At 32.7% G+C, this 25,087-nt stretch overlaps 1 protein-coding gene and 1 long non-coding RNA gene across 2 annotated transcripts in view; both read left to right on the forward strand.

The window, feature by feature from the left end:
• Cals (calsyntenin 1) overlaps positions 1–25,087 on the forward strand; it is a 298,714-nt gene that overhangs the window by 35,208 nt on the left and 238,419 nt on the right. The window lies entirely within an intron of this gene.
• On the forward strand, positions 17,146–21,673 carry LOC146997518 (uncharacterized). Its single transcript, XR_015040609.1, has 2 exons — positions 17,146–17,372; positions 21,519–21,673. It is a non-coding gene; the product is annotated as an uncharacterized LOC146997518 (long non-coding RNA).

Genomic DNA, 25,087 nt, shown 5'->3' on the forward strand with positions numbered 1-25,087 from the left:
GAGAGCCTAGCCAAAGTCTACCGTATTCGATCAAACAACTCTCACCATAGGTATTACCGGAATTTTTGCACTCCCCGATATTATCTATACAAAGAATTTCTGACTGGGAATCTGATGACAAGCTGCTTAGCACGAGTGAGGTTAGGGATAAAATGGAAGTATGAATTCAAGGACGCAAGCCTTTTTAACGTCTTGAAATTTTAACTTGAAAATTAAACTAAGAGGAAAATATCTACCTGGGTTCTAGAAAATGATAGTGATGGTGAAGGCATAGACACAAGTCGCCGCCATCACATCAGCCTATCCTTTGTAACATGTTGAAATTTTCTAGCACTGGTTTTGATTTTTACGAAGCACTAAAAGATAAAAAAGTGTAACTGGGTCTGATTAGATGACATTCATGCTGAAGGTGTAGACACAAGTCATCAGGGTAAAAAACATCCATTGTTTGACTTACATTTAAATACATCATCTTGCTTTTTAAATTTGTTTCTGAATCAGAGGTGTTTGTTATTAAACAAGCCAAGAAACGACAAGAACTTTTCTTCCTGCTACGCCATTTTCCATTTTGTGAACATCGTCTACGCATGGCCAGATAATCATGTGGCTAATCAGCCGTGAATATAACAAACAAAACGACAACATTGTGCATTTTTGAAATGAAGGTATTAATCATTTATTTATTTTTAGCCTTTTATTCCCTCCTTCTTTAAAAACAGAATACAATTTATTGAGATATTCACTCTTTCAAAGACTTTTCCATCACCCTTCTGCTCAAAGAAAAAAAAAAAAAAAAAAAAAAAAAAAAAAAAACGGGGATTTTGGGGCAATGTTTCAAATAAGTTGTTTTGGAGTAAAACAAATACTCCTTCAAGGATTCCTTCTCTACACCGGGTGTAAAAAGAAGAGACAGAGAGAGACGCGTTGGGCGTGGATGGAAAATGATGAATCGTATTATTATTATGATAAGGTTTTTTTTTTTTTTTAAGAATTTAGTTGATAAAAATAATGGTACCTGTTTTTTATCACTAAGTGTAGTATTATCGCTACCCTTCTGAACGCATATCAGAATGGCTCAACTAAGCCACAGATATCTGTGTCTTAAGTGGTATCATTCTTTATGTTTAGCAAGCTGTCTTTATCTTCTTTATTCCATATGTCATTATGCTTTTTCCTCGAAAGCGTTAGAAATGAAAATGCATTTCTAAATGGGGGGAAAAAAATGTATTGGAGTAAACCCGCAGGTGCTACATGTAAAGCGCAGAAAAATGTAAGACAAAAACTTCGACTCTAAAATCCCTTTTAGAGTCTCACATGGAGGGGGAAAAAGTGACGTTTTAGACAATCGAAATATATTTCGGTAAAATTCATCTAAATATTTTATACCTTTTTTTTATATATATATATATAAAATTTAAACATCTTAGAGACAAAATTGTAATTAACGAAAGATAATACCCCCCCCCCCCGTGTATTTATTTCCGTGCAGAATCAAACTGTCAGTTATACAATCTGCTGTTTGCAACTTCAGCGATGAATAACTTGAAACTGATAACTAATGATTTTGCTTGCTACACTTTCATCCTCAGAAATCCTACTGTAATACAACGAAGAGTCGGAGACATTTATTTCTGACTTATTAGACGAACTCTTCTTGGCAGGCAGTCGTTGAGCACCGGCAGGTTCAGATATCTCCCAAGTTTATTACGGGATGGTGAAGGGGTGCATTGACCAGGTGCGATTGGCAGAGTATCAGGGAGTGGATCCAAGGAGATCGCGGCGTTTCCTTTTTGTCTGATCCAGCGTTTCTCACCCCAGATGTACCGCTCTGATAATCTTCGTTGTTGAATCATGTTGAAAGTATCACACAAAGTCGGAGAAGTGTGTAAAGAAGAAATCTGGCATCCAGAGTAATGCGTTTTGAATTAAAGTATTATGTCTGAATTAGATTCGAGCTTTTTTTTTTTTTTTTTTTCCTGTTCTTTTGATCTTCATTCTTTTCTGAATTTTCTATCAATTTCTTCAACTTTTCAGAGCTAATTTGTATTCAGATTTGGCAAAGAAACTTGTAATTTGCTAACTTACTAATTGTTGGTATTGAGGCAGTGAAGGGCTTAAGCATGTTAATACGAAATCATCGATTTGTATACAGTATTTTACCTCGTCTCTATTCGCGAATTTTCTCCTTTGTTTTGCGAATCGCATTGTTTGAAGAATACTTCATGAAAGAATCCTTTCCTAAAGCTGTGTAAAGAAATTAAGACTTCGAGTACTTTAACGTGACATCTAACCTAACCTAGCGCTTATACCTGTTTTAGTTAAGCAATCAATTGTTCCGTACCGGTTCTTGTTGAAGAACTTTTTCAGACAGGTGTTAGTCGTTGTAATTACTGTATGGTGTTGTAAAAAGAGAGCTGCGAAAGTGGGTTAGATCTAAATATTCATCTAAGCCAGTATTCGGGGCCTAGTCGCAGCTGCCGAACAATGAGTAATATAAAAAAGAATGAAAGACTTAATGATAATTGAAAATTGTCAGATTTCTTGGAGTCCAGTTTTGCGGTTTTCGCCTTTTAAAAATATGAGATTTGTGTCTGGTAAATCCCTGGAAAGGCCTCTCATCTGGTATATTTTCTTTCTTCATTCAAAAGTTGCTGCTAATATGTTGTAATTTAGAACTTCATTATACTATAGAAATAGGATTTTTGTTTTGAGAACGTCTGAAGAAAATTGTTAAACATATTTCTTCTATGCATCAAGCATGAATTACTATTTACTTCTGCACAAACGGATTGAAAATTTCGCCAAATCTTCTGTAATAATTCTACTGATTACATCCGTAGTTCTAGTAGCAGGTACTACATGAACGAAGTATTTTACAAAGGGAGGACATCAGTGTATCGCTTTCTAAACAAAATCTGAAATGAGCGATGACAGCAGTTAGTTTATTTCATCGAAACATGCTCGAGAGGTTATTGATTGCTTGGACAGCCGTCTGTGACATGCGCGGCGCTGCGTGTGATGCCAATAATTAAAAGCTAGGCAGGAAATAATTGAATATTAAAGCCTGCTCTGAATTGCACGTTTAATAAATGTTTACCAGTTACATCTACAAGTTAGCCGTAATAGCCCTGTTTAGGATCAATTAGCGAAAGCTGTGACCAGACATTGAGACTTTAGAAGGGAGAGACAGTTGTTGAGATTAGCATCGATGTTGAGAGCCCTTGACAACAGTTGCTATTTATTCTGTTACTGGCGATTTCGCAGATAAGACTGCGATCCCCTCGTAACCCATCTGTGAAACCGATAGTAGTGTTAACGGGAATTTAGAAGATCAGTTGTATGTCAGTATATTATTTTAAACATTAAGCAGTTTATAAGAAAAGGGGAAAAACTGTAACGCTACATTCTTGTACTAATATATATTCGTTTATTGGGATGATAACCAAATCGTATTTTACTGTTAGCAGAGCCCGTTGCACGTAAAAACAAAACGGTTGTATGAAACAGATTTGATTTCTGTTTTATTTTTATGTTTATCATCGTCTAGAATATAAGAAAAATCACTGGATTTCAGTACGAGTGTCCTTAAAGAGATAGTTTTAGCACGGCTAATATTAACCTTTTGGAACATAACTCTGCCCTTAATTGCTGTTGTTGGTTTGAATTGTGTAAATTTTTTGTTACTCTGTATTACTCATTATACAGTTCAATCATTTGTAAATAAATAATTTACACGATATTAATTATATAAATAGTCATATTCAGTTACAATAATTAGTCTTTTCTTTCAGATTGGTAGATAGCCGGGTTTGGAGAATGGATCGTCGAATAACGTTTCAGTATAAATATGATCGTGTTATTTATTAGTTGAAGCATAAACGGGGGGAAAAGTCTTTGCTATTGCCTGTTTTAGACCCCACCAGTGGTGGAGTTGTTGAAGCCCCTGAATGCTTGTATTTTGACCGGGCTTCTAGCCCAGGTGAATACGTTAGGTGCATAGTTTGGTTTTCCCCATATGTAACACGAATACGAGCCAGTTTTCCTTAGAAAGTTTTCTTCGACAGCATCTTTCCCTTCGGCAAATAGTCGTCACGTGTTTTGTTGCATTCAAATAACTTAATCTGCCTATCGTACACAGTTAATTTTAATACCTGCATTTATAAAGAAGTTTATTTTATGCTAACAAATTTGCTTATAATTTCTTCATGAGTTTCTTTTTTGTTTTTACATAAAAATGTATGAATACTACCTTTTTTACACTGCATTACTATATATGTATGTGAAAGGGGCTTCGAAATAATAACATAAATAAAATTTACATCTAAAATCGTAAATCTCTCGCAATCTCAGGCCAAAGTCGCATACAAAAAGTATACATTTATATGTCCAAGAGATTGGATATGTATTAGTTAGACTTCATTGTCGCGTTGGGAATTTTTTATTTGAAAAGCGAATATTGCTTTTATTCCTGGAAATATCTGGAATTTACTTATTCATTTTAGATGGTTTGGTCTATTAAAAACTGCTGTCACCACCGCATAGTAAATTATTATTCTTTACATAGCTGTATGAGAAAAGAAAGGGGGATAAAAAGTTGCATGAAATTAATATCCGTGGTAGCAAAGTAAATGAAATTTGATTTATTTCCTTTCAAATTGTTTAAATTGGTGGCGTAAGTATGCATATAAGATTCCGTTAAAAACATGTGTTGTTATGAATTATTTTTTGAGCTCCATAAAAGATACCCGATTCCTAAAAATTAGGCAAAGCGCAACTGTATGTGTGGCATAGATTAGAGCCTTAACTAAAATGTACGAGAAACACAATTTTGTTGCTTTGGGTAATTTTATTTTTACTTTGGCATATTTCTCTTCTATCTTGAAGTTATTCATCGTTCATATACCACTTACTTCATTGTAATGGCTTTCTTTCTTTCCTTTTCTTTCCTTTTTTTTTTTTTTTTTTTTTTTTGAAATACCGTGCAAAAAGCTCTGAGTATTTCACCATTTAACGAAGAGCAAAATCATTTAATGCAACACACGAGTCCAAATTCAACGTTTCACCCATTTATTCCCCTCAAGAACTGAGCGTGTTGTTAAACATTTATCTGATCGTGACCATTTAGTGTTGCGGAAATGAAGTATCCAAAAAGGGTAAATTAAGCAACGAAACCGTATTGAAGAACATAATAGACAGGTATGCCCAGAAGGTTAGTATTTGATGCTGATGATTCCCCCCCCCCTCTCCGAAACAGATGACACCCAAGAGATCTTTAATTTTTAAAGAGGAAACTGAAAGTAAAGAGAAGGAATTAGGCAGTGAGTAACAGGATGTTGAAGACTTCTACTTTTAAGAACTAAACACTGATTTATTACGAAATCGAAATATTTCAGGGTGTTGAAATTTTACCAAGCAGTCTACCAAAATAACACAAAATCGTGTATGATGTCTAGAATTTTTGAGGAATTGTTTATGTTGTTCGGATAGAATAATGACAGATAACACAAGTAAAATGGTTATCTTAATTAACACTTGGCGATGCCAGCAAAGAAATCGACTAGTATGTTATACTTATTATCAACATATTATGCCTTTCATTCAAGAAAGACAGTATTGAACGCGACTGTTAGAAACTGCTTTAGAAGAATGTGCATAGAAAGCACATAGCAGAGATACTGTTGTTTTCTACGGGTTCTTTGGATGTGGAGTAATTGTTGACAACACTTGATGAAAAATCGAAACACAATTTATGCGCCAGTATTACGCTGGAGAGTTCCAAAGACACGTCAACAGTTGTCGACAAAGTACGATAAACACGCTGAAACAATCAGCAACACAGCTTTCAAGCTAAACCAGAGAAGACTGCTTCACGGCAAAGCACTAAAGTACAACTCCCTACTGGGTTCGGTCATTCTCAAGCTAAACCTTGAACTCAAAGCACTACTACTGAAGTCAACATAACACTTGCAACTACTACTCTCAGCGCGTACAGGCAGGTTATATATAGCATTAACCTACTTGCCAGAACACTCTCGAGAAAAACCGCTAATAATGCGTTCTAGTATGTCCAATCGTGCCTTCCCATGTCACTTTTTGATAAAACTAAGCCGGCTTTGAGAAAAGCTATCTTACCGCAGTTGGCCATTTCGGAACAATGCAGATTTACGAAATGAATATTCGTATACTTTTCCACAAAGAGGCCGGGAATGCAATTACAAAAATCTTTTTTTTTATGTGTAGAATTCTTTTAAAAATGTTTTCACGGAAGTGATGAGAAGTACTAAATCCATTTTCGCAGCATAGCTACCACTCGTTATAACGTCCGTTTTTATAGGACGCGAGGGGTCATTATAACGAGCGTCGAACGTATGAGGAACGTGCTATCATTATAATTTGGAAAACAGTGTAGTTTGAATGATAGGAAATCCACAAGTGACTGCCGGGCCTCGTAAATGTGTAACGAAAAAATGACCGGATGGCGATTTAGTTCCATAACGTAACATAACATAGCCCCCGAAAATGAAAGGATGCTAATAATTTTCTAACATCAAAAAATTGTTTATATGTGAATATCAAGTCCGCTAACTTTCTCATAGGCGAATTTTTTTTTTTATCGCCAAATTTTGAAGTTAATTAAGGATAACGACACGAGGCGAGAATAAAGTTATTGCTCTAGAATTTTGCTTTTTAATCTGGTACCCTATCATAACACATTTATTTTTGTTCTTTGATTAGTTAGTTAATCGTAGCGGGATGAAGTATCCAGTACATGAACGTACAATTTTTATTTGCTAGTTTATGCAAATCCCCTTGCCTAGTTCCATTGGAATTATTGCAGAACATACATAAATCTACGATTAGGAACTCGCGGCTGAGCTTTAATTAGTTCTCATGGACCGAAGGCCCTGTAATATAATTTCGGTATTTATTACTGGGGCATTAGAGAGCAGATCATTCACGCGTTAATCTTCGACTTTTGCGTTATTAAATCATTCCGATCATTAAACAGCATCTCCATTAAAAAAAGAACTGCGTTTCCATGAATAGAGGTGTCTTTATTGAACTTGCTGCTTAAGCGGATTTGTACGCGTTCATGTCCGATAAAAATATGCTGACGGCACTTAAAAAAGTGTTCAAATTTCCAAATTCTAGTAATAGGTTCAAAGATATCATAAATTATACATATACTATAATTATATAGTAAGATTATAAATAATATTATATAGTTAGTAATATAAAAAATGCTATTATTTTAAATTATGTTATACAAATAAATTAGTATTGTTAAATTTGCGGGTCTGTCAGGAATTCAAATAATATTCTAAACAGTTTTTTTGAGATGCTTTAAAGTAGCAGATTTCGTACCCCTGCGAAATAAAAATTTTTGCTATTTTAATGAAATAGTTCTTGCAAATCTCATGCGCAAACAGTAAGTGCGCAGCTTCGTCTTGAATAGTAAATTAATTAATTTATTAAATAAGTGCACAATTTTTCAGGTTGCGTTAATTTCCGAAGAGATAATATCACAACAGGTCCCCCCCCCCACCGTTTGGCTTTACCATTTTGAACAGCCCGTTTTGATTAAAGGTTTACAATTTATGCTTTCATTTCTGGGGGACTAATTTTTAACTATAACTGCTTAAGATTGTTTCAAGAATTAAACTGAAGTATTAAAATAATATTCCTATATTTTCAATGTTGTAATTTTTAAATTTTTTTATTTAACTGTTTGAGATCCAGTGGTGTCTGAGATGCATCATTTATTATTAATATCAAAACAGGTTTTGACGCTCCATAGCGGATACGAAATTTTATTAGTTTCATATAAAAGGCTTCCCTTTTTTATTCCATATGAAAAATTTTAAATAAAATTTTCGATTATACCAAATAAATATGACAGGATATTAATTTGTATTTTTAAGCGCATTAACTTTGAAATTTATTCATAGGTCAAGGAGTTAGTGTGTATTGATTTATTTTACTTTTTGAAAATTTAATGGCAAAATTTTTGATGTGTGAGGTTGTATATATTATATTTGCTAGAGAAGCATGTGAACGTAAAATTTAAAATTAGGCAAAATGCAAACTTAGATGGCAGTAGGTTTCGAATTAAAGTGTATCCATTTCTAGACTTAACGTCTAATCCCCCCCCCTCTCTTTTTTTTTAAGCACGGAGGGCTATTAATTTCTTTTTGGCATTTTCCGTAGAAAACTTCACTTAAAAAGTCTGAATCACTTTTCCAATTGTTGCTACCAAATAATATCCCCCTGTATTGTATTTAAAGAAATTAAACAATGAAGAATCTGTATAAATGTATGTTTCACGCATTGTGATAAAACAGCGGTACCTAGAGCCACCAAATTTTGTCCACCCAAATATGGGCATCTGGAAGCCTAAATTTGGAATTTGTTTTTTTATCTATTTCGTATTTTGTAAAGCATTTATGAGGTTTTGATTAAGAAACTCAACGATTTCAAAGCGAGCAGTGGCAACAATGTACCGGGGTTGGGGAGAAGCATTTTTATCTCCAGTGCGCGATACCGGGTATCGGAAATTCTAAAGATGTGCTCTTTTTAAATTATTTTGTAATACTGCTGTTGAATTGAATATTATGGTTTAAGTGCGAAAAACATGATATTTCATATAAAAAAAAATGTAACTCACAAATCGTTAAAAAAAGCCCCTTTGGACGTAATATAAAATGTGAAAGCTTCCAATTTTTTTTAGGTGGTAATTTTAAGATTTAATTTGGTTGCTTAAACTTTTTATTTGCTCTCTATATAAAAAAGTTACCTAATAAATTTTTTCCCTACCTTTTTAGCACCCGGAAGAAAGTTTATTATTTTCAGTTAACGATAAAATTCTGTTCGTTACAATGAATGTTGAGTAGCACGTTTAGTTTATTGTTATCAATTGAGGGTGCTTAAAAAATGTTTTGCGAGTGTTTTCCTTTCTTTGATGTTGTTTTCATTTAGCTAGTACCGTTAGTTAGCTATACACATTTGTTTTTTATGTTATAAGAATGTTGTTATCAACGTAATGAATAATTAAAAAACTTGTTTGTATTCGTAGTATCTTTTGAAACAAATTTGAAAAAAATGTAATTTTATATCTTAAGTATAAAAGTTAAATAGTTTCTAAATAAATACAGATTGCAGAATTTCTAACTGTACTTCTGTGTTTTATCTTCTACATCCAAATTAAAAAATCATGTGCAAATTAGAGTTCTGTCTTTTTATCTATTTTAATTAATTAAAACGTAAAATATTTTTTTAGTTTATTGATATTTTTTTACACCAGTTAATGTTTAAAAAAAAAGAGTAGGCAATAGTAGATATTATTTTTACACTGGGTGTGCAAAACTTAAGCAACGAGTGTTCTTTTTCCCATAACTCCACGAGAAATCATCTGAGAGACATGAAATTCAGAAATGAGACAGCATTTTGTATTTAAACGATGACGAAAGCATAGTTGCGCGAAAATGAATACAATGCATACAGTATGGAATCAAACACACACACAAAAAAAGCTTTATTGAACTCATAGTATCGTTACACATGATTGTCTGTACAAGAGGAAGAACAACAAGCAGATGTTCCTTAGTATGGGATATGCCCCTCCCTTTACTGCAGTGGTTACTTCGCACCGTCCCTCCATACTCAGCACCAGATTGTCCAACAGATCTTGAGGTAAGAGGACCTATTTCTCAGTCAGTATCTGTTTCAGTTTTGGGTGTTCACCGGAGGATGTAATCGAGCCGCAAGGTGTCTCTTCAAAGCATTCCACACATGTTCTATGGAATTCAAATCAGGGAAGTACGCTGGCCAATCCATTCAAGTGATATCTTTACTTTGCCTTAGCTTCTGAACAGCAGGATTCCGTTGTGGCCGTGCATTGTCATCCATAAAAACGAAGTCTATTCCAGTGGTACCTTGGAACAGACGCACATGGGGAAAGATCACCTCCTGAGAATATCGATCTTCGGTTACAGAACCTCTGTCGAAAACGTGAAGCTAGCGCGTTCAACATAGCCTCCCCAGACGAGAACTCCAGGACCATCGTAACGGTCTCTTTCCGTGATGTTACTGGGATGAAACCGTGTGCCGACCTCTGTCCAAATGAACTGGCGTTGAGACTCGCTTGTGGCACTAAACCGACTCTCGTCTGTAAAGAGAACACGACTCCATTAATGAGATGTCCAGTTTTTGTGCTTCTTGCACCACTCTAAACGGTGGCGCCGATGGCCAACTTTCAGAATAGGTCACTTTTGTGAAGGCATCTGGCACAGTAAACCGCAACAATTGTCGCTTCGTAGCTGTACTCAGTTGCTGAGGTATGGCGCTTGCTGACTGGTTTCGGGCTCTTTTCGTCTTCAGCATGATATATCGGTGATCCAGTGAATTTGTTTTGCTGGGGCGGCCACCACCAAGCTTTCTAACAGCTGTAGCTATGCTATGGAAGGTTTTTCAAGCACGCGATACTACACTTTTATTGATTCCGAACTCTTCAGCTACACTGGTCTTCCAGCCTTTCCGATCATTCTTCTACGTGTGAAGTCATCCAAGGGATTTCTTCTGGCCATATCTCACGAAAGAACTTACTTGCAACGAATGTCTGTAATTGCGTCCCCGTCCCTCCTTTTATTGTAGTTTTGAGTTAAGAGCGCCGCCCGTACGCTCTCGTCGCCTGTGACTTTTTGTTTCTGACATTTGCATGACTTTTCTACTGAATTGCATGTTCAATGTACTGATCGCAAGAACCGCTTTTCTGCTATTTTGAAATGCATGGAACCTTTTTTAAATTAACCGTAATCTTGTGTTGAATTTGCTTCGTTATAATTAATATACTACTTATGAGGCAGTAAAATGGAACATATCGTTTATAATTCCTTGCATTGATATTTTAATAAAGTGATAAGTTCGTCATTGCCGCTACCTTTAATAGCCTTTTTAATTAAATGTAGATGAATTATCTTTATTTGTCCAGAAAACTATGTACACTTTTATTTAAATAAATATATGAGGAGATAGTTGGTTCCCTTTTTGTCTTCTTTCCATATAAGCTTTGCTATCAGAGATGAAAATCGCGACCCGGAGTTGAGCTGCCGCGTTGCTGCTGGGGAATGGATCACGTTTCCTCCCGGTGCTTTTTCATCAGGAAAGAATCGTCGGAAGCGGCGACGCAAAATATATTGCTTATAGTTGTTATGTGTCGTCGGGGCTCTGTTTGGAAATGCGTGAGGGGATTTGGATACGGAGTTGCCCGGGAAATGTAATCTTCGCTTTCGTTTTCCCTTCTTTCTGTCTGTCTGTCTCTCTGTTCCGGAGGATGTTGTTACGTATTTATTGTCTTGGGTAGTGGATGATATGGGACTGTCTTCTTCTGCCCTTCCTCCCGGAAAGTCTCTGTAGTCGAGCGTTTCAGTTGTTACTATAAAGGAAGTATAGCATTCATGAAAAATTTCACATTCCTTAGAATTGCATATTGTTCGTTCTTCTTCAGAAGTGAATAACTCTTAGTACTGTTATTCCTAAGGATTCTGAAAATGTTCGTCTTTTCAACAGAATAGTAAAGCGTGTATATATTATATATTCGATATAATGCATTCATATTCAATGTTTTTTGGTATTAAAATTCATAATGTTTGATCCTGCTTAAGCTCTGTCTACAGGAGGAGACATATCTCCGTACAAGTCTCCCTCACAGACGTGTTTTCTGACAGCATTTTCCCTACACAGGGAGATTTTGTATCCAAGTTCCTAAGCCAATCAATCAATTTGTTCCCAAGCAGATGATGTAATTTGTATCCAATAGACCAGCGGTTCTTAACCTTTTGACTAACGCGTATCATCTAAGCAAAAATTTAAAACGTTAAACACTACCTTTATGTTAGAGAAAAAACTCGATCAGGATGTTGGGGTTTTTATTTCTGAATTTAATAGTTAAAAATATTTTGCGTATTTGCGTACCACCGGTTGAGAACCCGTGCAATAGACGGCAGTCGATCTCACAACAAACATAATAATTTACAAAGTTTTCAATGCCTTTATTTTTCTTGGCGTATTTTTTAAATAAGTTGTAAGAATAATAATAGTAATACTAAACAAAAGGCTTAATTGCATACTGAAAGTAATAGTGATTGAAATTGCTGATAAAAGTGCAAAGTACGAAATAAAAATAAAAATTATAAATTAAAAAAAAATAATGAAATTAATGAAGCATGAAAGGAAAGTAATTAATTGCGAAATGCAATATATATATATATAATCATTACATAAAAGAAGAAAATAAATCGAATGATTTATATATAACATGAAATATAACACACTGATAAGTACATTCATATAAAGAATTCAATCTGAAATTATCATCGGGAGGAAATATCACATCATAAATTAAGTTTGTTAAAATAACAAAAACTCCAAGCGGTTGGCGCCATATATTATTCATTGGCTATTCGTACTTACCAAATGATATATTTTTAAATTCATGACGTTGCATAGAATCGTTGCCAATCAGATCTTTGAACTAATGTTCGTTGCAACGGGCTCCTGAGCCTGAGACCCTATCCCCATCTAAATGCTGGATTATTTTTGGAGCATTGGCATATTGATAAGTGAATGAAGATGAAGCAGTTGCGATAGCAATTATATATGTGGCAATTTTAGTCTTATCAGTCGTACATAGCAATTCAGAAGTTCAGATGTCATGCTTCATGGTGAAATGAAGGAGAGTTCGGTAGAAAGTGGGTGGAGTCAGGAGTGAGCAGTCTCTTCTTGATTCGTTTTCGATGTAGTGGCTTAAAGCTGGAAAAAAAGCTTATTGGTGGAAGGAAGTGTGAGTATTAACGCACTTGCTAGTTGTAAAGGGCTCTCTCAGAACCAAAAGCCGAATAAGTGTGTGTGTGTGTGGGGGGGGGGGTTGAAGTAAATAAGTTTGTATTGAAAATTACTAAAGTTTGAAAATTTAGAACATGAATCATGGCAATCAGTGAAAAAGAATAAATACATAGTGATTTTAAGATGAGGTAATAATGTATTGAATGTTTTTTTTTTTTTTTTTTTTTCTCCTCCCATTAACAGTTTATGCTCACAAGAAATTATTAATCTCTGAGAATCGCTCGAGGTCTTTTTCGATTGCTGTCATCATTCACATTGTAACGAGCATACAATAGGAATGCTTGTATTATTAACTCTTGGTATGTTTCTATAAAATCGTGCAAAGATTTTTTGGATAAATTTTTTTCGTAGTAAGGAGTTTGATCTTCTTGTGAATTCTGGCTGTTCTATAATACCAGGAGCTTTTTGTTAGCAATCTAATAGTAACATTTTGCAGCTTAATCGATCTACTAAAGCTGATTTTACATAAATAACCCCAGACTGGGCGTGCATAAGTGAGTATGGGGCACAACATGGTCTTGTAAATGAGTAACTTTTGATCAGTAGCAAAAACGCTGTTTCAAGCAATTAGGGGTTTGAGTTTAGAGCTAACATTCTTAATGTGGAGCTTCCATGTGAAATGATTATCAAGAATTATATCTAGGTATTTGACTTGCTTGGACCAGGGAATAACAGTTATCATACATGGTGATACAGCTGTGGATGTTTCTTTTGTAGGTGAAAACAATAGCTTTTGACTTTTCCACATTTATCTTAATTTTCCAGACTTTTAGCCAGGTCTGTAATGCGTGGATGTAAATTTGTAACTGTTGGATTGCTGTGCTAAGAGATGCACTTTGTGTAAGGATCGCAGTGTCATCTGCATACATTGCTAGTGACGTGCAGTGCGTGTGAGGTATGTCATTCGCAAAAGTGTTAAAGAGAAACAGGCCTAAAAGCGAGCCTTGATGCCAGCCTCGATTTTCTTTTCTGTGGAATATGTATTATTTATTCAAACGACAAAGTGTCTATCGGTAAGATAGGATTTAATTATGTATATGGTGTGCTCTGGGAATCCCAGAGTTATGAGTTTGTGAAAGTGTTCTTTTAGCCAGACTCGATCGAATGCCTTAGCAATATCCAAAAATACACCTCCAGTGTAGATCTTCTGTAACCTTTTGTAAACCTTCTGAGATAATTGCTACTACTCGGTAGAGTTGGTGAACAGTTGAATGTTTTCTTTTGAAGCCGCATTGATCTGGAAAGATGATGTTGTTGACATGTGTAGCTGAGTAGATTCTTTAGCATACCACTTTGGTAAAAGCTAGGTTTTACCAGGCTTCGATCTTTTACAGTAGCATATATTTATATACTTTTGGTGCAGCCGATTGCACCCGAAAGGGGATGTGCACATCTGCATGTTATAGCAGTCCCACATACTAAATTTCAACGTTCTGATGCTATTTGGTTTTGAGTTATGCGAGATACTTACAGACGTATTTTAAACGAACTATATCTGATACTTTTTTACCACAATGATACGTAGATCGCGACGCTAAAAATTTTGGAAAATATTCCATTAGTGGGTTCCTAATATCACTAAAATGTAAGAAAACTTGGATGCAATCGAAACGCGTTACCTAAGCGATACAGTGTATTATTATATGATAACGTCCTCATGCCGATATTTTATTGAAGAAAGAAGTGCCATCCGTGTAATTGCTATTTAAACAACATGTACGCTTTAATGGTGACCTCATTGATTATGTAGGGATCGATGACAACTTGTTTACGTATAGTATTATTACAGAAAGCGATATTTTAAATGCTTTGCTTAACAAAGGTGGTAATGGGAAGTGAAAATGTATTGAAATCGATATCCAGAATATTGGAAGCCGAAGACTCCATGTGCATGTACTAATTTACTTTTAGAGAGATATGCAAATAATGGATCTTTTAACGTAGTTTAATGTTTTACGAGAAAAATCAAAATGTAATTTACTAAATGAAGGCTTTACACAAATAGCAAGTTTAATACTCGTAAATATGAAAACTGATAACGCCATTGCCAGCGATTTGTTTAATTATGTTCATTATGATGTAGAATGAGTTTTAAATAAATTGTACGATTTGTAAATTGAAAGGTAAACATGGTGGCCATAATAGGAACTGTATGTTTGCTGATACAAGCGTATGAGTATAAATAATAGCAGTTTTATTAGTTACATTATATTAAAATTTTTATTTCTTGTTCATTTGGTTTTGAAACTGATTTATAAGAGACATTTTAAGTCTTGGACTGTTCGTCACGTTGTGCATCATGAATACTGCCAGCTGGCCAAATTGTAAACCAAGAATCTTTTTTAGGATATTTTGCGGTGTTTTCTTGAAGCTATTCGTAGAAAATGACCTGGAATTGTGATGAGAGAACTCGTTCAATTTACATTATGTTCCTATTTGTAAATATCTGAACAAAAATTCACCATATATGGATCCGATATTCACCTGATACTGCTTTTGTGTGACTCTTTTTTGTTTTTTTGTAATAAAATTTTGAAATAAAAATTAAGATTTCTTCCCCCCCGCCGGTTAAAATTTGTCATTGGTAATACGTAAAAGGTGTAACGGTCATTAATGCTTTTAAGAGATGGAAAGTTTCATCGTCAAAATTTGTTTAATGATCTTTGTAAATTTATTTTACGTAAATTAATTAAAAAATTAGAAATTCAAAATTCTGCACGTTATTAACCGACGCGAGAAATACAGAAGAATTGTACTTAAGGAGCTACACAGACTGTAGCACTCCCGCAAAAGGTGGAAGGACTGAAATTGTAGTGAAACACTCGAGTTAAATCCATAGAACTTGCTTCAGTTGTTACACTTCTTCGACGATATTGAAAGTATCTGATCTGTTCTCTTTTAATCCTGGATAACGTTTTTTTAACTTTAACTTTTATAACTTTTTGGATTAATCTGTATTTTAGTATACTATTGTTCTGTTCCAGTAAAATAATTGAAATATTTTGATTCTAATGCTGAAATGTACAAAACTCTTTTAATGGAACTCTTATGCTGTTAAATTTGTAAACACTTTTTAAAAAATCTTTTATGTCATTGAAGTTGTAATAATGTTACATGCTTACGGATTTGTAATGGACTAAATGCACACAAAACCGATGATAGCTTGGAAAAATTCATTTTCCCAACTGGCCAAATTGTAAACCACTGTAAAAATTGTAAAATTTGTAAAAAGTTTCAGAACTGTAAAGATACACTTTACAGTTCTGAAACTTTTTACAAATGTACTCATACAGCTTTTCTCGGTATGACGGAGTACAATCTGTAGTTACCACTTCCAGCTGCTCAGAACATTTAATATAAAACAGCTATAAAGCCTGAAACGCGTAAGCTTGCACATTGACCCTTTAATACTCTCAATACTCTGAACTAAACTCAGCTGATGTTCTCTCCCGTCATGTATTCTAACCGTCTGCCGAGTTCTAACCGTTCAGTACCTTCAATTTCTCAAAATTGCTGTAAGGTTACAATTACACAGGGCCAGATACCTTTACAGTTACATAGGCATTGTTTGCCTATGTAACTACAACTTTAAAATTTCGGCTAATGATCTCCAAGTTTGGCGACAAAAATAGTGGCCCAAACCATCGCCAGCTTATAGCTATTTTCCTCAATGTTAAAGTATTTACTCCTGTAACTATGGTTTTCCAGCGGTGCTTCACACTTTTGAGGACTTTTGTATAACATTATACAACAGATACTATAATTTACATATAATTTCATAAAGTTGTTTGCATATATACAAAATACATAACAATAACTTAGCTGTGATGATCAGAAACCAACTTAAACAATTATTATAAAATGAACCAGAAATGAAATTACCAATCAATGTTTAGTGATTTTAATTTCTTGCTCGCCTGTTATCCCCCTATTGAAGCATAATATTCATAGAAATGAGGCTGTTTTGCAAGAATATCCCCCCTGCAGCTACGATTAAAAGTTGTGAAACCAAAATGTGGCTACAGATCAAAAGAAGTAAGAGAATTGTGTGTTACATAAAATACTTTTTCACTAGTCTGGTTTTAAACCGTAAACTTTTAATAAGAGCCTAATTTTGTTTTTCATGGCATAGCTTGAATATGTTAAGTCACCTCAAAGTGCATGCTGTTTTCATTTTTCTTGCACACTGTAAAAAAAAACCTCGAAGTTTACAGACAAAAGTCTTGTATAGTTACAGAAATGCGAACAATTACGAAGGAAATACCTGTAACGAACACAGAACCAAACGAAACTGTAAACTCTACAGGAGTTTTTCAAGAAGTTTTGCTTGGATTTTGTCCGTAGCGTGTGATCACGTGGCTTAAAACGGCTGAGAGAGAAGAACCAATCAGGAAGAAGGTGGAAAAACAGCGTCTTAGCAGGAGAGTTCAACGATAGTCGCCATGTTAGCCATTATTTTTGCTATGGTCGAGGTAAGTTCGAAATAGCGTTTGACGTGTATTTTACTAATTTTATGTAATGTATTTGTTATGTTCTTTACACTATCTATAATTAAATTCTTTTAATGTTTAGCTTTATAATTCTAATGCTCCTAAATAAACCTGTGTTGAATTATTGTGTGTTCCATTTAGTAAAATAACAACTTTTATTTGTTACATCTGCAGGTGTCTGCAGTTAAACTGCTCATATTTATAAACAGAAACAAATTTGTTAATATGTTAGTTTAAAAACAATAAAAACAAATAAGCTTAATATTAATGTTCTATCTATAGTCTAATAATTTCTCATGTTAAATATTTATGTATCTTTTAAAACATATCGCGTTAGAATATTCATATTTTTCATTTTGTTGACAGATGTAACATTATTATTCCATACATGTTATCATTAATCCCAGCGTGAGCTGCTTTAGAATATTTTTCAGAGCATTATTACACTATGTATGTTATTATTAATCTCAACGAAAAAGAAAAAATAAATGTAATATATTTAAAAAATTCGACAAAATAACTTAACATACATTAAAAATGGAATATCATTTCATTAATACATGCGATAAGTTCGCCTTAAAAGATTATACAGTCGGATAGCAATTACATATTTGTAAAAGTATTCAATGTATATTATTTTTTGTGTTAAAGATAATTTTAATCCAGGACAGTCTTTACCAACTTATAAAGCATCTATTAAGTTACATTATAACCAACATTTACAAAAGGCAATCGAAATGCCGTGACTTTGACATATTTTTAACTATGATGTAACATACTAGGAATATTAAAGAAAAAAAATTCAATTTTTTCCTTTATGCTTGTTGAAAAGTAAAATATTAATAAAATGGTACAACATTCATTCTAGTACTTACAATGTAAATTTACATATAAATTTACTATAAATTTTGGTGCAAAGTTCATTATAAAATGCATTTGCTAATATTTAATAGTTATAGCATTCAATATCAAATCATGGAAATATTAGTAATGATACGTCAGTTGCATATATTAATTTCAATACTCAGCTCAATGCCAAATTTCTTCTATATCTGAGATAACATGTATTTTTTGAAAATAATTATTTTGTGTCATCTTTTCATTTAAAAATCTCTTTCAGATATATTTTAATGTGAATTATTTTCAAAATTATCCTCATTAGAATGAATGTTGTTCTCTTTATTATGTTTGAAACTGCCGTTACGCTAAAAAATATATTCAGAAAACTATTTATTGCTCAATGTTTAAAATAAGTTCTACTGCTCCTTTTTGACAAAGAGTATCCATTTGAATTGCAGTTGGTTTTAATTAATCGTTGGTTGTATTTTTAAGAACTACTTGATAAAATTCAACAAATTAGTTCAATCTATGAGTTCATCTGAAAAACCTAAAATTTTTATTCCAATTCTGTCATGTGTATATATTTCAAGAATGAAAAAGAATTACAAATTCACTATCCAACAATACTGAGTAATATGTTGTTGATATAGCCAAACTTAAAATGACCCATTTTAAAACCAGATTAAATAAATCATCGCGTATTTTCGGTCATCGAATTTCTTTGGCGTTAAAAGTGTCATAGATTTAGTAAATCCAAGGGTCAAGGTAAGCTCAAATATTTTTTTTCATAGTTCATATTTGCTAAGTTATAAATTTTGCTGATGCAAAAGTTATGTAACTTATGCAAACATATGCTTAGAGTATTTGAACTAGTGTTGAAAAATCACTGGAATTTAAAATGTAATTGACAGTATGCCTTAAAGCTTGTTTTGGTAAAAGCATATTTATGGGTGCCCCTTGGCAAAATTTGGCGATTTTTGGCAGTACATGGATACCGAGTTTGTGCAATTCTTTGACCATGTTATTTTGGCTTGTGTAGCGACGATTTGTGTGCCAAAAACCGCCGCTACACGAAGACAGATTGCACATACTCGGTATCCATGTACACATCGACCTATTTTCACTTAAAAAAAAATCTGTGAATTGTACAAACTTGGCATCGCGCACTCTCTTGACTTTATCCATGTACACATCGACCTATTTTCACTTAAGAAAACATCAGAGAATTGCACAAACTTGCGCTCCCTTGATAATACAGGGAGCACCCTTCAATATACTCTAACTGCTGTTTTTCATAAATTAAAATATTTTAGGCATTTAAGATATCTTCCTGTAAGTTACAACTAAATGAATGACTCTTAAGCATAAAAATTTCAAATTTTTATGCTTAAGAGTAGAAAGAGTTATACACTTTTTAAATAACAGTGTCAGAAAATATACTTTTTAAAATATGTAAACCATTGTTTGAAGTATTAGAAAAACCTTCCTTAGCAGCTATACCTCTTTAAGTGATTATGTCAAGTATTCTGGTGATACAAACATTGATATTAATTATCACTGAGAATCATGCTTTGTGAAGTAACCACCTCCATTAAATATCAAAATTGTACAAAATTATGGAAAAGTTATAGAGTGGTTTTACTGTATACTTAAAGTATATCATATCACTGTTAGATATTGATGATGTAAAAGATATTATCTAATCATAAATATTTCAAGCATTAAATAGCTTAGTGTAAGTCAATAAGTTTTCAGATTCTGACTTTGTACCCTGTCTTTCACTATGTAATATTTTTCTAGCAACTGTGTTAAGTACCAGTAAGTAAGTTTGTCTTAAATACCACTTAATGTAATCAGGTATCATCTGTTCTGTCTGTAAAACTTAATCGTAATAAGTGAACAAATGAATATCTGTAAAACTAAAGATGACACTCTATGTAAAAAATACAAGTATTAAAATGTCTATGAGAGGAACATTTAAAATATTAAATCCATGATCAATTTTTGCGACATCTAAGATAGAAAATACCCAAACTGACTAGTTAATTCAGAGGATGAATGCATGTAACATCATTGTTCATGTGTTTGTTAATTGTGTAAGTATTGAAGTTCATGCATTAATTGTTGATAACTATATTATTGGCCTTATATATATATACTTGCATTTCAAAATTTTGTATATTTTGCCAGTGAGCTAAGTATTAAATGCTGTTACGTATAAGTTCATATTATGTGGAAAAGTAGTTTTTGATCTAACACTTTCTGAGAATTTTTTAATGTTGATCATCAAGCTTAAAGCATATGGCTGAAATTACCAGTATTAACCATAATTTAATTATTCTCCTGTTTCAGCGTTTCTCAAACTTTTTTCGAATAGAGATTATGTGAATTATCATAATTTGTGAATCACCTTGCTGCTGTTCCCTTCGAAAGCAATTTTTTAGCATATATTACTACTAGTACACTTATATTTTAATATATAATTAAAATCCGTTATATTTCATAATTAAGTCCATTGAAGAAAAGTTATATTTCTAATATTTCAAGATTATTAATGAGAAGGATGATTTGTAATTCTTGCATGGCTCTTCTATATTTGGATATATGATGGTAAGACCACAGTCTTAGTGGATATATGATAGTATATTTGGATATATGGTGGTAAGTACCACAGTTATAGTGCTTTAAATCCATCTTTTACTGCTAAGACTGAGTGGGAAGTCTGTAAGTAGGGTAACCAATAATAAATTTCATAAAATGTCTATCTTACGAGAAAAGGTGATAGATGATTGTCATATGTAACTTTTTAAACTCTGAGGTTTTTCAACTAAATTTTTTTGTCTCCTTTGGAAACTTCGGAGGACCATGAGTGCAAGCTGTATGATCCACAGATTGAGAAGTGCTACCTTAATACATTTCAATTTCTAGAGAAATTAATCTTAAAAAAAATCTGATCATTATTAAAACTACTTTACAGATTTATTTTATATTACAAATAAATATAGTAAATATCTAATAAACCTCAAATTATTTTCTGCAAAATGAATTATTTAAATTTGTACTGTTTTTGCTTCAAAAATGGATGATACATGCAATTTATGATTTCATGAAAGGACCAAAAGGAATCTTGTTTGCAATTTAATTATTTAATTTAAAAAAAGATTTAAATCATTTGGAATATGTGCAAGTGCATGCAATTATTATGAAGAGATTCTAAATTAAAATGTGACATAACAAATTTAGAATATGTTATGTACTTCTAACGAATGTGATTTTTTCTTTATTTAGGAGCCATGCTTTGAATCCTAAGAAGAAGAGGACTGCACCTTCACAACTAGTTAATTAAAAATAACAATAATATAAATTTTACCTATTTTTTTTTTTTTTTTATTATTTTCCTTTTGGATAGTTTTCAAATAAAAATAAACCTATTTTTGTTTCTATATTCTGTGTATTGGAATAAAGAGTCGAAATCCATTGCAATATCCAATATTTTCAAAATATGATATTTTTTGAAATAAAATATATGATTATGGAATATTACGTTAAAATGAAATGGTTCCTTATGTAACCTGTATGTTACACTAAAAGGCTTCATCGAATACTTGTAAAGTAATGAGCAAATACTAAGTTAATATCTTGTGTGAATGAATATTATCTTACAGAATTTTTTATTCCATAAAAATCTATCTAAAAATATAATTTTGTTGAATGAAGATTTAAAAAGTCGTTTGAAATAATGATAACAAAAACATTAATCTGAACCATTTAATAAATGAATAGAAAATTTTGAGAACAATTAAATCATCCACAGGAATTTTGAAATAATCATCGTATTTTTGACATCAGTTAAAGAAAGAAAATCTGAGTCATTTTGATTATAGTGATAAATTAGTTCCATTAATAGTAGGATAGAAAATTAAAATTTTAAGGAGCCATTATGCATTATCAATTTTTCATTAAAAAATTTTTAGTTTATTACTACTATCATATCAATTATTAATGCTGAATTCTTTATCTTCAGTTTTTACATTCTTTTCTTAATTTTCTAGGCATAGCAGAGAAAAATATAATTATAGGATGAAGGCATTTCCAAATACATTATATTTTCTTCCTTAAATTTTTAAGATCATTCTATATTCATCATGTATTATAGACACAGTATCAGGGGATTCTGTTCAATTTTTCAGTTAGAATTTGGGACAAAGTTGTGAAGTCATACCTACATTAAATGCTTGAATTGATTATTTGAAATATGGCAAAGCAAGAGAGGGCCATCTGTCCAAGGAAAGGAATATTTTAAGGAAAACTTCATCTTACACAAACATTTACACAGGCAGCCCATTCTCTAGGATTTAAATCTAGAGCCAAATGCTAGTGTTCAGCTTACTGTCTGGCTGCCTGTAGGCAATAAATGTTTTAGTAGAAGGAATACTTGAAAAATTAAATTTAGGACTAATTCATTCTTCAATTTTGTATTCAATGAGAAGAATGTAATTTATTAATAAAGTTTTAAATCTGGGAAAATACCTGTACAACTGTCCGATTAATTAATCTATTATTTCAATTAATGGTCAGTAGCAGAAGAGATTAAAAAGCATTTATGCCTAAAAGAATTATATGTTGTAATTAAAATGAATAATGGAATTAAGCATGAAAATAATTTTGGATAACTTGTGATAACTGAATTTAAGTTCATTGTTGAGTTACATAAGTAATTTTTTTTAGAATTTGAAAAAATATTTAGAATTGTTTATTGAAACAATTTCATTAAAATATTTTTTTACTGTAATCATATCCAATTGCAGTCTCTTTAGATTACACTGTTGAGTATAAGGAGAATGATTTGGTTTAGTTTACTTAAGTATGGCAAAACACACTAGGACTATCTGCCTAAGTGGAGAAATGCCTTTGTGGAGGACTTTCGAAGGGAAACTGACGTATATACATGTTACACATGGAGAAAACCATGAAAATACCCATACAACCAGCCCATTCGCGGGATTTGAACCTCGGACCGAACTACCAGTGTTCAGCGGGGGAATTCTAGAACATTACTAATTTATTGCCAAAAAACCATTAAGTCTAATACACAAGTTTTTTTTACAGCTATTTCCAGCTATAAAATTCAATAAAGGAAAGTAATGCAGATGTAAGAAAAACATAAAATTTGAGCTTCTTTTTAACATTGGAAATATTTTGAAAGAAAATGTTGTATATCTTTTAGAAAATCTAAGGTATTTTTCCTTAAAAAAAAAAAAAAAAAAAAAAAAAACTTAGTATTTAAAGTTACATAACTTCCCTTTCCCCACAAATAAATAAATGCAGCATATTTTGTTACAAGCAGTAGCTGTAGACATTTCACATAAAACATATGTTCTACATGTGTAATTATTTATAGTAATATTACAATCAAAATATTTAATATTTAGGAATACATCATTTTTGTATTTTGTATAAGACAAATATGTTCTATATGCATAATTATTTGGAAGAACTTTTAAGTAAATTATCTGCAACTTTTACATATATATCCTTTAAAATTTCACATGAAAATACATGTTCTTACATAATCACTTGCAATAACCTTACAAGCAGAACACTAGTAATCTACAAATATTCCCTTTAGTAATTCACATTCAAAAATTACGATCTACTTACACTATTATTTCCTGTAATCTTTACAGATGTTTACATTGGTAAATCACATATGAAAAACATGTTATACTTACACGATAATTTCCTGTAACATTACAGATCAAAGATCTGTAACCTTTACAGGCATATGCTTCGGTAATCAACATACAAAAACTTTGTTATGCCTACAGAATAACTTCCTGTAACATTACATGTCAAACATTTGTAACCATTACAGGTATAATCTCTGTAAAGTTACTAAGAAAATTCCTGTTTTGACTACTCAAATAATCCATGGCATCCCAGTTTCCACGACTTTTCTTAGTAACTTTACAGATTTTTTTTTACAGTGCATTAAAAATGTTAATAGTAATAACAATAAAAAATTCTGACAGATTTTAACGGCTCCCATGTAGGGTTTATATTTATTTTAACTAACATTTATTTTAAGTATAAACTATCGAGTTTATTTCGGCAAATCGCCAGTAACAGTCTTTTCGGATCATGCGGCGGTTGGTAGACTTTACTCGGGAAAAAACCTAACGCCCAGGTTAATAAGATGGGCTTTAAAACTCCAAGAATATAATATCACAATAAAATATAAACCGGGTAAGGAAAACAATGTAGCTGACGCACTTTCTCGTATGAAACTGGACGATGAAGGAAATGAACTTAAATGCGCTGTGTTGACTTCAAAAATTTTAGATTCTAGAGATACGGTTATTACTGAACTGAAAGCTGATCCTGAATTTGGAAATATCTATGCTTATTTGAAAGACCCCGAAAGCTTTGAGCATACAGATATCGATGCGATAAGAAATAGAGCAAAAAACTATGAAATAATAGATAATTTATTATTCTATACGAAAACAACAAACGAAAATCTTGAGTATAAGCCAGTCATCCCAGCCTCGCTTCGATTAAGCATTTTGAAGGAGTTGCACGAAAAAAAAAAAACAGCGGGCCACATGGGGTCAGAAAGACTATAAAAAGGGTACGCGAGGCGGTATATTTCCCGCAATTATACAAAATAGTAACGGCGTATGTCAGGTCCTGCAATCAATGTCAGATAATAAATGATATTAATTACAGCCCGGCCGGGTACTTAAATAGCATTCGCGCTACATTTCCGAATGAAATTTTAGGCATAGATCTCCTTGGTCCCTTTCCCCAGAGCGAGTTAAATAAAAATCGTTTTCTTTATCGTTTCGTTAGTAAAA

This window comes from Stegodyphus dumicola, chromosome 4 (genome assembly GCF_044657685.1).
Source record: "Stegodyphus dumicola isolate Sdum_Otavi_A_Nest chromosome 4, ASM4465768v1".
NCBI lineage: Eukaryota > Metazoa > Arthropoda > Arachnida > Araneae > Eresidae > Stegodyphus > Stegodyphus dumicola.